General features: G+C 41.5%; 1 long non-coding RNA gene across 2 annotated transcripts in view; it reads right to left on the bottom strand.

Moving 5' to 3' along the window:
* LOC139792353 (uncharacterized) overlaps positions 1–13,899 on the bottom strand; it is a 414,091-nt gene that overhangs the window by 334,274 nt on the left and 65,918 nt on the right. The window lies entirely within an intron of this gene.

Below are 13,899 nucleotides of genomic sequence, written 5' to 3'. Positions count from 1 at the left end.
CTAATTTATATTTTCATTTACTTGTTAGTTTATTATAAATTGCTGTTGCAACAAAATCATAGGACATCCTGTGGCTTTTGGAGATCCTTTCCTTCTTCCCATTGTGACTGCCATTAGCCACGGATGCTGCGTATTTCAGACTGCAAATTTACCACTAAGGGGATTATTTTCTTTACATATAACTTTCCAGTGTTCTCTGCCTCGATTATAAACTGTGATGTTTTCTGATGATCTCTGAGCTATAAACTAAGGATGCTAACACTCACAGACAAAAATATTCCCAGGTTCATTTGCATAAGCAGCTGCAAGTCAGTTCAATACTTATTGAACTTGACTGAACCTACTTGAATTTGTATGTTGGGGTGGACTTTTCACAAGGGCAAGTATTGATAGGACAAGAGGTAATGGTTTTAAAGGAGAAGAGGATAGGTTTAGGTTAGACATTAGGAAAAAAATTCTTCACTGTGAGAGTGGTGAGACACTGGAACAAACTGCACAGGGAGGTTGAGGATGCCTGATCTCTGGAAGTGTCCAAGGCCAGGCTGGATGGGGCTTGGAGCAACCTGGTCTAGTGGGAGGTGTCCCTGCCCATGCAGGGGGATTGAAACTAAATGATCTTTAAGGTCCTTTCCAACCCAAGCCATTCCATGATTATATGATTCCAATAAATAAAGTCATCAACTTTGATCAACGTTGATCAAAGCTACATCAACGTGATTAACAACAAAAATGCATCGCAGGGGGAAAAGCATATGAAGGTACTTATTTACACATTATAACGCTCCGAAATTACCGAATTTCATTTCTCTCAGGGAACAAGGGTTACACAGACCAGAAGAAACTAACGATATCGCCAAAATACCGTTTCACCTTAAAATTCAGCTGCGAAAAATGCAGCGTTCAAGCAACCCCATCCGCCGGTGAGCAGCTGCTATTCCTCCAGGGAAGCCTTTCTGGGCTGAGTGCTGTCGCGGCTCGGAGGGCGCCAGCTTCAGCAACCCCAACACAGTCCCGGTCCCGCTCCCGGTCCCGCTCCCGGTCCCGCTCCCGGTTCCGCTCCCGGTTCCGCTCCCTCCGCGCTTTCCCAGTGTGGAAATCCGAGAGCGCCCCCTGCCGCTGGGATGGCGGCTCCGCCCGTCCCTCCCGCTGCCGCCGGACGCCGCCAGGAACCCGCTACCGAGCGGCGCTGGGACGGGAAAAAAAAATACCTAAATTTCCGCCCCCATCCCCTCTACCCCCACTAACATTGCTTTAAGGGCTACAGCAGTGGAGAGCTGGATTTAAACTCGTAGGTTTTAATCGCACAGATGAAGATTTCTTCCCTGGCTTTTTGCTGCCTCCAAGTAAAAATAAAGAGCTTTGAAGGGCATGGATGGTTAAAGGCAAATGTTGAGCACAGGGTGTGCTATTAAGCAAGGCCATTGGTTAAAAAAAAAAAAAAAAAAAAAAAAAAGAAAGAAACGTAATAAATCACACTCACAAAGAAATGGATGTCAAGAAAATCTTTCCTCACGTAAAAAATGATAGGAGTAAAAGAAATGGCCTGAAGTTACACCAGGGGAGGCTTAGACTAGATATTTGGAAGAATTTCTTTACTGAGAGAGTAGTTAGGTGCTGGATGGGCTGCCCAGGCAGATGGTGGAGCCACTGTCCCTGGAGGTGTTTAGAAACTGTGTAGACGAGGGACTTCAGGACATGCTTTAATGGACATCATGATATAGATATGATTCTATGATTTTATTGGGGGGTTGGGGAGGTGGGTGTTGACAGTTGGATTTCATGATCTGAGAACTCTTTTCCAATCATGACAATTCTGTGATTCTGTCAAAACTACTCTCCTCCCCATGGTAATCTAATATGCATGCACGTGGAAGGCACAAAAGGCCAGAGGCTGAAGAAGGGAGCCTAGAAACATCCTACCAAGTTCCATGTGCTAAACTGATACATCAAAATGGTTCCAAAACTTCCCTTAGACTTTGGAAAGTGAGAAAAATGTTTGAAAAACTGAACTGCCATGCCAGTTCACATCTTTTCTTCTATTTAATATAAAGGAAACGTTAAGCAAGCTGGCACTTCAATAAATTGTCTACAGTTAAGCGACGGGAATAGAGTTTTTTTGCTTAATATCACCAACTATCCTAACTCATATATCTCAATCAGCAAAATTAAATATGCTCTTAAATGCTGGATGAAAACATCCTGGGCAACTCACAATTCCATACTAAAATTACTAACTTGGAATACTAGAATTAAGGATGTGAACGACACCTAAAAGCTCAAACAAACGGACTGCTCATCAGAAATGTGAATTGAGATGTTCCAGTTCTCATTTCTGCCATGAAAATGAAGTGAAGCAATACAACTTGTCCTCCCACTTCTATGAAACCCCACAAAATATTCAAGGCAAGTGTATTTTCCACATCATCCCAACAGCAGTCACTCAGTGAAGTGATAAATATTTGTATTTCTAGTGAAATTAAGACTGAAATATCATGTCTATTGCACGGCTAAAACCTTAGCAAAAAACAATGATTTATGACCGTATTTCTATAGTCATTCAATATAAAGAATCAGCAGAATAAATTATTCTAGTTTATTATCAAAAAAACCTGTAAGAATGGAATAAGGAGACAGTGATCATTTTATTGCCTTTACTTGCCTTTTTCTAATTAAGTGATTGACAGAAAAAAATCTCCTATGCAGAAAATTCTTATATAATTTAATAAGGAGGGCAAAGAAAAACACATTCTGTAGAAAATTTGTTCACCCCTACTCTTTTTTGCTCTTTCCCACATATCCTCCACCTTTCTTCACAAAATAATCCTTTGTCTAACAAGAAATGTTTCCTCCCACACCTCTTGGGATAATAAAACAATATCTGAATATCCCATTCTCCCTGTGGTAGAAAAGAGCACCTTTATTTGAAAGGGCTGTACAAAAAAGAACAAGACTTGATTTTCAGTTTATGAGCTTCTTCTGGGTAAATAAAGTTATTTTATATTATATATATACATATATAGTAATATATATATAATCAACATAATATATATTATATATATTTATATCTATTTATATATACTATATATAACATATAATGATATATATAATATAATATATATATTTTATATCTATTATATATATAATTTATATATCTATTTTTTTATACATGCAATAGCCTTTCTATAACCTGTAGATACTTCTCAACTGAAGTTTATTTTCTGTTTCACTACAGGAACTTATAACTGACTAGAAAGTCTGGCTAGACATGAAACAAATATGGTCTGCAGTATAACCATCCTCTGGAAAAGTCCCTTAAAAGGTACTGCACATTGTACTCACTAGGGAGTCAGGCACACGTTGTACTGGCACACCACTGTCATCCAATCCAACACACAAAATTTCTCTCAATATTTCAAGCAATCTTTTAGTACTGAAGAATGACTACTACTCTATCGACAGGTACAGTACATCTCTTCTCACAAACCCTCTGCCATATTTCAAGAAAAGGTAAATGTACTTTCAAGCACTTTCTCTAAGAGAATCACAGCTTTCCCCCACGCGGGCTCTTCGGCAGAAAAGCTGGTTGAAAAGTCCCTTCAGACTTTTGTTCTTATCAAAGGAAAACAAAAAAACAATTATTATGCAAGTTTTTGTTCCCTTTCAAAAGAAAAATTGTGGCTTTTCATATGTTACACATTTGGCTACTTTTTCCTATTTTCTTCTTACTATGTTTGCTTTACTTTCTTCAGTGGAATAATAAAAAAGATGAGACTGTTTCCTTATATCCTTTTTTTTTTTTTTTTTTTTTTTTTTTTTTTTTTTTGTCTTAAGAACCAAATACAGAGAAACAGTGTAACAGTATACAAAGCTGAGTATGAAACACGAGTTTCTTTTCCTTTAATTCCAAACAGGGCCTTTTTTCCCTACCAATTCTGTTAACTGGTTAACCAGAGGGAGAATTTGACATTACATTTGACATCTTTCAAGCCCCAGGGCCCCTTCAATTCATGCAAAGCTTTTTTCAGGATAGCACTCTGCCCACATAATTCTCCAGTGAAGCAGCAGTAGAAAGGGAAACAATCACCAATCATCTGAACCGTGCCCAGCTTTATGAACAAATGTTTGTCATGCAGCATTTTATTCAATAATCACTCGGTTCTTCTTGTTCTCAAATAATAAGACCAATAACCATGACACTGGAGCATTGTTAGCACATCTCTGGCCACCTGCAAACACTATTAGGCTGTGTGTTCCTACTATCCTCAGTGTTATTCCTAAGTAAATCGTCTGAACTGAAAACCTGACAAACAAATGGTGGGAAATAGCTCTAAGCAAAAAATGAGTCGGAAATGAAGCACTAGCACTTTCAGTGACAACATACTCAGGCTACTGCTATTGTTTCCAAGCAATAACCCCAATTTTTAAGAAACAATAGCTATTATTCAAGAGAGAAATCTTTGTTATCTAATCTTTTGGCCCAAACCTTATCCCTCTGTCACTGCTATCAGACTCATGTCAAAGCAACTTTAGATTTGAACAGTGTACTATCGTAAGCAATGATGTATTAAACTGATGATATTTAACATGGGATAACCGATGGTTTAACAAAGGTAAATTACTTTACTTAACTGTCTTTATGATTAAATTAGAAAAGAAAACCAGGTCTGTGACAGACAGTTGTATGCCTGCATGTATGCAGGAACAGTTGCCTTCTGTCTGCAGTAGATGGCCGCACAGCTATAAGTGTGTTTAACACTTGTCCTAAAAAATGCCAATGCAAGTCTTTGTTTCTCCTGTAGAAAAAAGAAAGACAGAAAAGAAAGAAAAGAAAGAAAAAAGAAAGAAAAAAGCAGACAAAAAACCAAACAAAACCAAAATAAACCAAACAAGCAAAACAAAACACACAGAAAACCGAAACACACCAAAAACAACAACAAGAAAAAAACAAAATAGCCCTATGCATTAAGTTACTATTTTAACTGTAATTTAAGTCCAGTTCAAATGCAGTGATTAATCATTGGCTTCTTTTTTCCTCAGCATTTTCTTGTACAGATTTCTATTCTAAAGAGGGTGCAGTAAGGAATTCAAGAGAGATGCTTATTGAGAGATCAAAAGTCTGGAATCTGTCCACATTTGGCTTTCAGCAGTACTGTCCTTTGAGTGAATCATTGTACAGGAGCTGTTTTGTAATCCACAGAAATCCACTGGAATTAGGAGACCAGTGAGTACAGAGATAGTATTTATTATTCTACACTCTCACTGGGACTGAACATCAAAGAGATAACTGGCAGATAGCATTAGCTTTGGCCCCAAATCAAGACACCTGGAATTTAAAAAAAAGCTAACATAGTGAACCTGATCTTTATTTTCACAGCCTTACCAGGAGTTTGTGCACTAATCTATGCCTATTATAGATCTCTTTGCTGAAATCATGCAAAGGAAGAATTATATCTCAGTATAATAAATGTAACTCACTACCAGCTTAACAATTTATCTTCCTACATGTACCATAGTGGCATTGAAACAGTATTTATTAAAGCAAAACCAGTTCAATCTTAAGCTTCATCTTCAATCCAACACCTTCGAAGCATTTTATTAAAGGAAACACATAGACTGTCCGGGCATACAAACTGAACCAAATTCTCTTCTAACAAAAACATGCAGCCTGGAATCAAATCCACTTGACTCAGTGCATTTAGAGGAGGAAAGCAGGTCATGGGGGACTATGTTTGCATTAAGCATACAACTTTCTATTCACAAGGTTGTTGCACTGAGCAGTTCCTTACTGACTTGGGCTGTGCCAGCTGCCCTATAAATGCACAAAACAACTCTGAAACCACCCCTGCCTCCATGTTTGAAATAGAGTAATCACTCTTAATACTGTTATGAGGGGAAATAAAATGACAAAACAGAGAAAGCTCCTTTCTGACACTACTAAATCTACATTCACTCTATCTCAGGAAAGGTGCTGCACAGTGAGAAAATATTCACTGGAAAGTAACATGGCCAAAGAACACTGGAATACTTTCTCCACAGGCAATAGCTTGGCAAACAGTCCCTTGCTAGGACTTAGGAGGGATGCAACAGTGGTCTATAAATATCTATATCACTGACAGTGTGGAGAAATTCATTTGTTGCTTCTGCAGAGAAATTAGCTTGAATCACATAAAGCTAGATCTTTTTAGAAGATTTGAAATAAGTGAATGAGCTAGTTTTCTAGCTGCAAAGAGCTGCCCCACCTTGTGTTGGTTGTCTGAGGTGAGGCCAATCAATCAACTGATAAGGGCACAGCACCCAGTACTGCTGAGAGGGCTATAAGGGGCTGCAAAAAGCTGCTTCACCTTCTGCTGGTGGTCTTAGGTGATGCCAATCAATCAGCTGATATGGGGGTGGCACCCAGCACTGCCGAGACAGCTATAAATGGCTGTGAAGAGCTCCTCCACCTTCTGCTGGTGGTCTCAGGCGATGCCAATCAATCAGTTGATAAGGAGGCAGTACCCAGCACTGCCAAGAGGACTATTAATGGCTGCGAAGAGTTCCCCCAGCTTCTGCTGGTGATCTCAGATGAGGCCAATCAGGCAGTTGGAGCAAACCAGGTGCATGGGAGGGAATGGAAGCGGGTCCCTCATCGGGGAGGCAAAAGAATCCCCTCCCAACCTGCACTGTCTCCGCAGGTGCCCTTAGAGAACAGATATGAGGCCCTGGACTCAAAGAACCAGGCAGAGGACAGACGAGAGGAAGATGTGTCTCGAAGGTCTCCTGTTCGCCCCCTGTCTACCAGATGGGTTACAACTACAGCTACAAGGAAAAAAAGAAGAGTAGTTGTAGTTGGTGACTCCCTTCTGAGGGGAACTGAGGGCCCTGTATGCTGGCCGGACCCATCCCACAGGGAGGTCTGCTGCCTTCTTGGGGCCTGGGTGAGGGATATTAGTAGGAGACTCCCCCAGCTAATTCGGCCTTCTGATTATTATCCACTGTTGGTAGTCCAGGCAGGCAGTGATGGCATTAATGGAAGAAGTACTAAGACAATTAAAAAGGATTTCAAGGCATTGGGTCGTTTAGTTGATAGGTCAGGAGCACAGGTGGTGTTCACCTCAATTCCTGCATTAGCAGAGATGAATGAGGAGAGGAGTAGGAAAACCTATCATATTAATAGGTGGCTAAGGGATTGGTGCCACCAGCGGAACTTTGGGTTTTTTGAGCATGGGCTAAATTTTATCAAACCTAGTCTCTTCAAGCCAGATGGGCTTCATCTATCTAGCAAGGGCAAAAGGACTCTAGCCTATAAGTTGGAGGGGCTGATAAGGAGGGCTTTAAACTAGGTTTGAAGGGGGATGGGGTTGAAACCAGGCTCTCCAGAAAGGAGCCCAAGGGTGGAAAGCCCATGTTAAGAGCCAAATCAGCAGCCCAGCTGAAGTGCATGTACACCGATGCATGCAGCATGGGCAACAAACAGGAGGAGCTGGAAGCCATCATGCAGCAGGAAAGCTATGATGTAATTGTTATCACGGAAACGTGGTGGGATGACTCCCATGACTGGAGTGCTGCCATGGGTGGCTACAGGCTCTTCAGAAGGGACAGGCAGGGTAGGAGAGGTGGAGGGGTAGCTCTATATGTTAGGGAGTCTCTTGACTTCGTAGAAGTTGAAGTCAGTAACGATAAGGTTGAGTGCCTGTGGATCAGTCAGGGGGAAGGCCAACAAGGCTGATATCCTGGTGGGAGTCTGTTACAGACCACCCAATCAGGATGATGAGGGTGATGAATTATTCTACAGGCAGCTGGCGGATGTTTCAAAATCGTCAGCCCTTGTTCTCGTGGGTGACTTTAACCTGCTGGATGTCTGCTGGGAACTCCACACAGCAGAGAGGAGGCAGTCTAGGAAATTCATAGAGTGTATAGAGGATAATTTCCTGCTCCAGCTGGTAAATGAGCCTACCAGGGATGGAGCCCCCTTAGACCTGTTCACAGAGAGGGGCTGGTGAGAGATATGGTGGTCGGTGGACATCTGGGACACAGTGATCATGAAATAATAGAGTTTTCACCACTCAGTGATGCAAGGAGGGCGGTCAATAAAACCTCTACGTTGGACTTCCGGAGGGTAGATTTTGGCCTATTCAGAAGACTGATTCAGAGTGTACCCTGGGAAACAGCCCTTGAAAACAAAGGGGTCCAGGAGCGATGGACGTACTTCAAGAAGCAAGTTTTGAAAGCACAGGAGCAGGCTGTCCCAGTGTGCCGAAAGGCAAACTGGCGGGGAAGACAACCGGTCTGGCTGAACAGGGAGATTTTGAAAGAAATTAGGGTAAAGAAGAGAGCCTACCAACTATGGAAAAGAGGGCTAACTACTCAAGAAGAATTTAGGAATATAGTTACGTTGTGTAGAAAGAAAATTAGAGAGACAAAGGCACAACTTGAACTGAATCTCGCCACCTCTGTGAAGGATAACAAAAAGTCCTTCTACAGATACATCAGTAGCAAAAGGAGGGGCAGGGAAAACCTCCATTCTCTACTGGACATAGGCAGGAATATAGTTATCAAAGATGAAGAAAAGGCCGAGGTATTTAACACCTTCTTTGCCTCAGTTTTCAACAGTAAGACAGGTTATCCTGAGGACAGCTGGCTTCTGGAGCTTGTAGAAAGAAACAAGTATCTGAACAGCCACCCTGTAATCCAGAAGGAGTCAGTGACCTATTGAATTGCTTGAATCCCCACAAATCCATGGGACCAGATGGGATCCACCCAAGAGTGATGAGGGAGCTGGCAGAAGAGCTCACCAAGCTTCTCTCTATCATCTACCAACAGTCCTGGCTCACCAGGGACATCCCAGATGACTGGAAGTTGGCGCTAATACACAGAGCCAGAAGGAGGACCCGGGAAATTACAGGCCCGTCAGCCTGACCTCAGTGCCTGGCAAGTTTATGGAACAGATCATCCTGGGGGTAATCACACAGCGCCTACAGGATGGACAAGGGATTAGACCCAGCCAGTACGGAATTAGGAAGGGCAGGTCCTGTCTGACCCACCTGATCTCCTTTTATGATCAGGTGACCCGCCTGGTAGATGAGGGGAAGGCTGTGGATGTGGTCTACCTGGACTTCAGCAAGGCCTTTGACACCGTCTCCCACAGCATTCTCCTGAAAAAGCTGTCAGCCCACAGCTTGGAGAGGGGCACCTTGGAGAGGGGCACTCTGTGCTGGGTTAGGAACTGGCTGGAGGGCCGGGCCCAGAGAGTGGTGCTGAATGGGGCTGCATCCAGTTGGTGGCCGATCACTAGTGGTGTCCCCCAGGGATCAGTGTTGGGCCCAGTTCTGTTTCATATCTTTATAGATGATTTAGATGAGGGGATTGAGTCCATCATCAGCAAATTTGCAGATGACACTAAGCTGGGGGGAAGTGTCGATCAGCTGAAAGGCAGGGGGGCTCTGCAGAGGGACCTGGACAGACTGGAGAGTTGGGCTGATTCCAACAGGCCAAGTGCCGGGTCCTGCACTTTGGCCACAACAACCCCATGGGGAGCTCCAGGCTGGGCACAGAGTGGCTGAGAGCAGCCAGGCAGAAAGGGACCTGGGAGTCTGGATTGACAGGAAGCTGAACATGAGCCAGCAGTGTGCCCAGGTGGCCAAGAAGGCCAATGGCATCCTGGCCTGGAACAGCGTGGCCAGTAGGTCCAAGGAAGTGATTCTCCCCCTGTACTCGGCGCTGAGGTGTGTGGGGACACACCTCGAGTCCTGTGTCCAGTTCTGGGCCCCTCAGTTCAGGAAGGATATCGAGGTCCTGGAGCAGGTCCAAAGGAGGGCAACTAGGCTGGTGAAGGGACTCCAGCACAAGTCCTATGAGGAGAGGCTGAGGGAACTGGGGCTGTTCAGCCTGGAGAAGAGGAGGCTCAGAGGAAACCTCATCACTCTCTACAACTCCTTGAAAGGAGGTTGTAGCCAGGGGGGGGTTGGTCTCTTTTCCCAGGCAACCCTCAGCAAGACAAGAGGGCACGGTCTCAAGTTGTGCCAGGGGAGGTTTAGGTTGGACATTAGAAAGAATTTCTTTACGGAGAGGGTGATCAGAAATTGGAATGGGCCGCCCAGGGGAGTGGTGGATTCTCCGTCCCTGGAGATATTTAAAGAGACTGGATGTGGCACTCAGTGCCATGGTCTGGTAACTGCAGCGGTAGTGGATCAAGGGTTGGACTTGATGATCTCTGAGATCCCTTCCAACCCAGCCAATTCTATGATTCTATGATAAAGAAAACGTTTGCTTTTTAGAACGGTGCTGGAAGATCAAGTGATCGAAGCACTTTGAGGCTGTTGGAAGAAATACCATCATGTTTGCCCTGTTATGCTGCTTCTCCCCTGTCACATTTTTAACCACTGTGAGATGAGACAATGGGCTAGACAGAACCTTTGGGCTGCCCTGTAGAGACACCCTTTACATTATGATACTCATTGCTCCTTAGCAAAAAATAACCCTGCATTTTGTTATGCATTCAGCCTTGTCACTCACTGAGGTGGCATACTTTTAGTAAAGCATTACTATGGGATAGCACATGCCTCTTTAGACTCTGTTCAAAACTGCCAGGAAAACAGTATTGCCACAATTAACGGGCACCATTTGACCCCCATCCTCTTATTTCAATGAGTTTTCACTTACAGCTAGGCAATGGAATGAGGAGTGAACTTTGAAAACATGCAGAATACACCAAAGATTTACTGTTTAGGTATTACAGAACTTACCACCTAATCTCCTAGTGTGTAATTTCAGAACACAGTTGCATGTATTTGTGTCCCAAGGAATACCAGCTTCCTATGTTTATGACACTCAGAAGTCAGGAATGTGGGCCTAGGATGTACAAGTTCCTCTACAAGTTTGATCTATTTCAATCTGCTCAGGGAGGCAACACACATTTGGCAGGAATCAACAACCACCAATCTTAGCAAATAGGAACACTGTGAAGACTGTTTTAAATATTAATGTTTAATACTTTTTTCCTTTGCAGACTAATAGTGACCAAAGATGCCAAAATCTTACCTATGGGGTTGCATAATCTACGCCAGCATTTTCAAAATTAATAGAGGAGTAATAAACAAATACAGATCTTATCCCACCTACTCAACCATGCAGCATTTAGTGGTTCTTTGGTATGCCTAAACTTATACCCATCTGCTAGAAAAGGATTCTGGCCACTTGCAAAGTCAAACCACACAGGCAGATGGTGTCCAATGAAAGACTGTCAAATGCAAATAACCAGTTTCCAAAGAAATATCTCCTAATGGCAAACACCAACTAGTTAGGATGTATAAACCATTCCAAAAACATCCTACCTATTCATATCTATTGGCTAGACAAAGACCTAAATCATGTTTCTGGGCAGTCTGCCCTAGTACCACCTTTTGTGCTTAGACATCCATTTGGATTATTCTTCTTAGCATAAAGCCTTATTAGCATTCTATTCAGGACTCAAATAATTACATACAGTTGTTTAAAAAACAAACCAAACAAACAAAACTCACCTTTCACTTCTAAGAACAAGTTCCAGGACCAGGAAATTTACTTGAGTCAGGTAAATCACTGAAAACCAGAAATTCTTAGTAATTTTAATTTACTTGAAAAAAGACATATATCAAAATCATGTAGTAATAATATCAAGGCAGCATGTACATTTAGTCACACATACAGTTCCATGAAACACAGTGGACTGGATCTTCCAGCCCCTCAAACACTGCACAGATAATTTTTTTCTTTACAACAACAGTCAAAAGAATAATTGACTCCAACATCTGCTTTACACAGCAGAAGTCATTGCCAAGTCATACTAACTGTATGCTTACCTATGTCAATATTCACATTCTAAAGATTAAGAACAAGAAATATAGAACAAATAACAAGGAATTTTGTGCATTACCATCAGCAGCCTTATCTTGTACGATAAATGTTTACAGATATTGAAAGTCAGCATCCCTGGCATGGCTTTTGGGGAGAAGAAAACAGTGATATATGTGGAAAGGAAGACTTTCCTGCTCTGTCCCTGTAAATGAATACATCTGCTCTAAGATGAATTTAAGAGTTCAATTCAGCAAATTTAAAATGCATAATTACTAAATATGCTATTCTTATACTCTTAGTGAAATAGAAATCAGCGGAGAATCAGTGTACAAATTCCTGAATGTGCTGTATGTTTTATCCAGTGTTACTTTTTATGTAAATTCTATGAAGACAATTCGGCCCAATATGATTACCCCTTTTTTACCAAAATATTTACCTCTGACAGGATTTTCCATTTACTAGTTTTGTCCACACAGTCCAAATCAACATATTTACAACTTCTGCAATTGCAAGAGCTGAGTTTGTATGTCTGCTCTTAGAATGCACGGCTTTTGAGTCAGAGTGAAGATTGTTTTGCTAACCTTCTCTGTAAAACTTTGCCTCAGATATGGCCCACAGGTTAGTGAAAGGCAGTGCACTGTCCTAGTTAGATCAGTTCCTAGAGGAAAACACGCTGTAGCACAGAAGAAAGTAAACTTTTTATTTTCTGTCTATTGGAATATATTAAGTGAATCATAAAAATCACAGAACATGACTTGCTGCTCTAGAGCCTACAAATATGTCATTGAATTTACACGTTGGGAAAGCAAACAGAAATGAAACACAAAAATTTGCACCAAGCAAATTTATGCATTTGCATAAAGCATTTAACTAAAGGAAACACAGGGATTGGGAAACTCCTTTGAAGTAACTGTGACACAGTGATTAAGTCTTTCAGAGGCCTCATATGAATATAGTGATGAAAAACAAGCACCTACAAGTAGAACTTACAGATCTGATCAATGATTAATCCTTTAAGGCTTCAGAAGAGGTAAGTTTAGCTGAATACCACTTCCAGTTCGTTTCAAACCCAACCTCTAAAGGAAACTTTTAGTCTGCAGTTAGAAACATACTGGCAGAATACTGAACCATGATTTATTAGTGTTCTTTATTCTACACTTATTTAGCAGACTGTCCACAAACAACATTAACTCCATTTCACTAACAAAGCTAAACATTCTACTAAAGTAGAAGAGGCACTTTAAATAAGTTCACTGGGGGCAGTGAAATCCTAACATAGCAAATTCAATTGAAATTAGCAGTACATTCATCTTTCTGTCATGATCTGTCAGTTTGCTTTCTGCATGCGTTCTGGTGCATGTGCAGAGTTCCAGGATGGGAAGGCAAGGCAACAAAAACTCAACTTTCATTCATATCAGAAAAAAGCTACCTTCATAAAGCAGCATTTCCACCACCTGCTCCCTGGAGATACCAGGAAGCAAGTTCTTTCTACTTGATGTAAGACAGCTACTATTAATGCTACAATAATAACATACAATAGGGTCTTGGCTTGTTCTCACTTAACAAGCTAGTAAATTACAAGCTCCTAGAACACTGGCAAAAGAGGAATCTTAGCCATCACATGAATGCCAAATGAGAAAAAAAGTTGAAATGACATTTTAAGCTGTCATTACACGTGCATTCTTAGTATTTAGGATAGATAGGACGTCTACTTACATTCTAGAACACAGTAAGTCTTTTGGATGGCAACATTATTTAACTTTCCAAAACTTACCAAAGTATTACAGCACTGATAGGTGACTAAGTTATGTCCTTCCTGAGATCCTGTATGTTAAAGATTACCTCAGGCAAGGATCTTACTTTTCAATCAATTTGAAAAAGCCTAAAAGTAATATCAAACGATTTCCAGCTGGTTTACACCAACCTCAGTTCTACATGTGAAGACTAAACATTCTAATTCACAGCTGTAGATTTTAGTATTTATTGCATGCCATTTTTTATTTTTATTTTACTTCAAATATATATTCACTGAGATTTCCATAATGATCATGAGTTTTTCTTAAGTTTTTCAAGTTTCTCTTCCCA

This window comes from Heliangelus exortis, chromosome 2 (genome assembly GCF_036169615.1).
Source record: "Heliangelus exortis chromosome 2, bHelExo1.hap1, whole genome shotgun sequence".
Classification (NCBI taxonomy): Eukaryota; Metazoa; Chordata; class Aves; order Apodiformes; family Trochilidae; genus Heliangelus; species Heliangelus exortis.
This window is presented reverse-complemented; position numbering and strand designations above follow the sequence as displayed.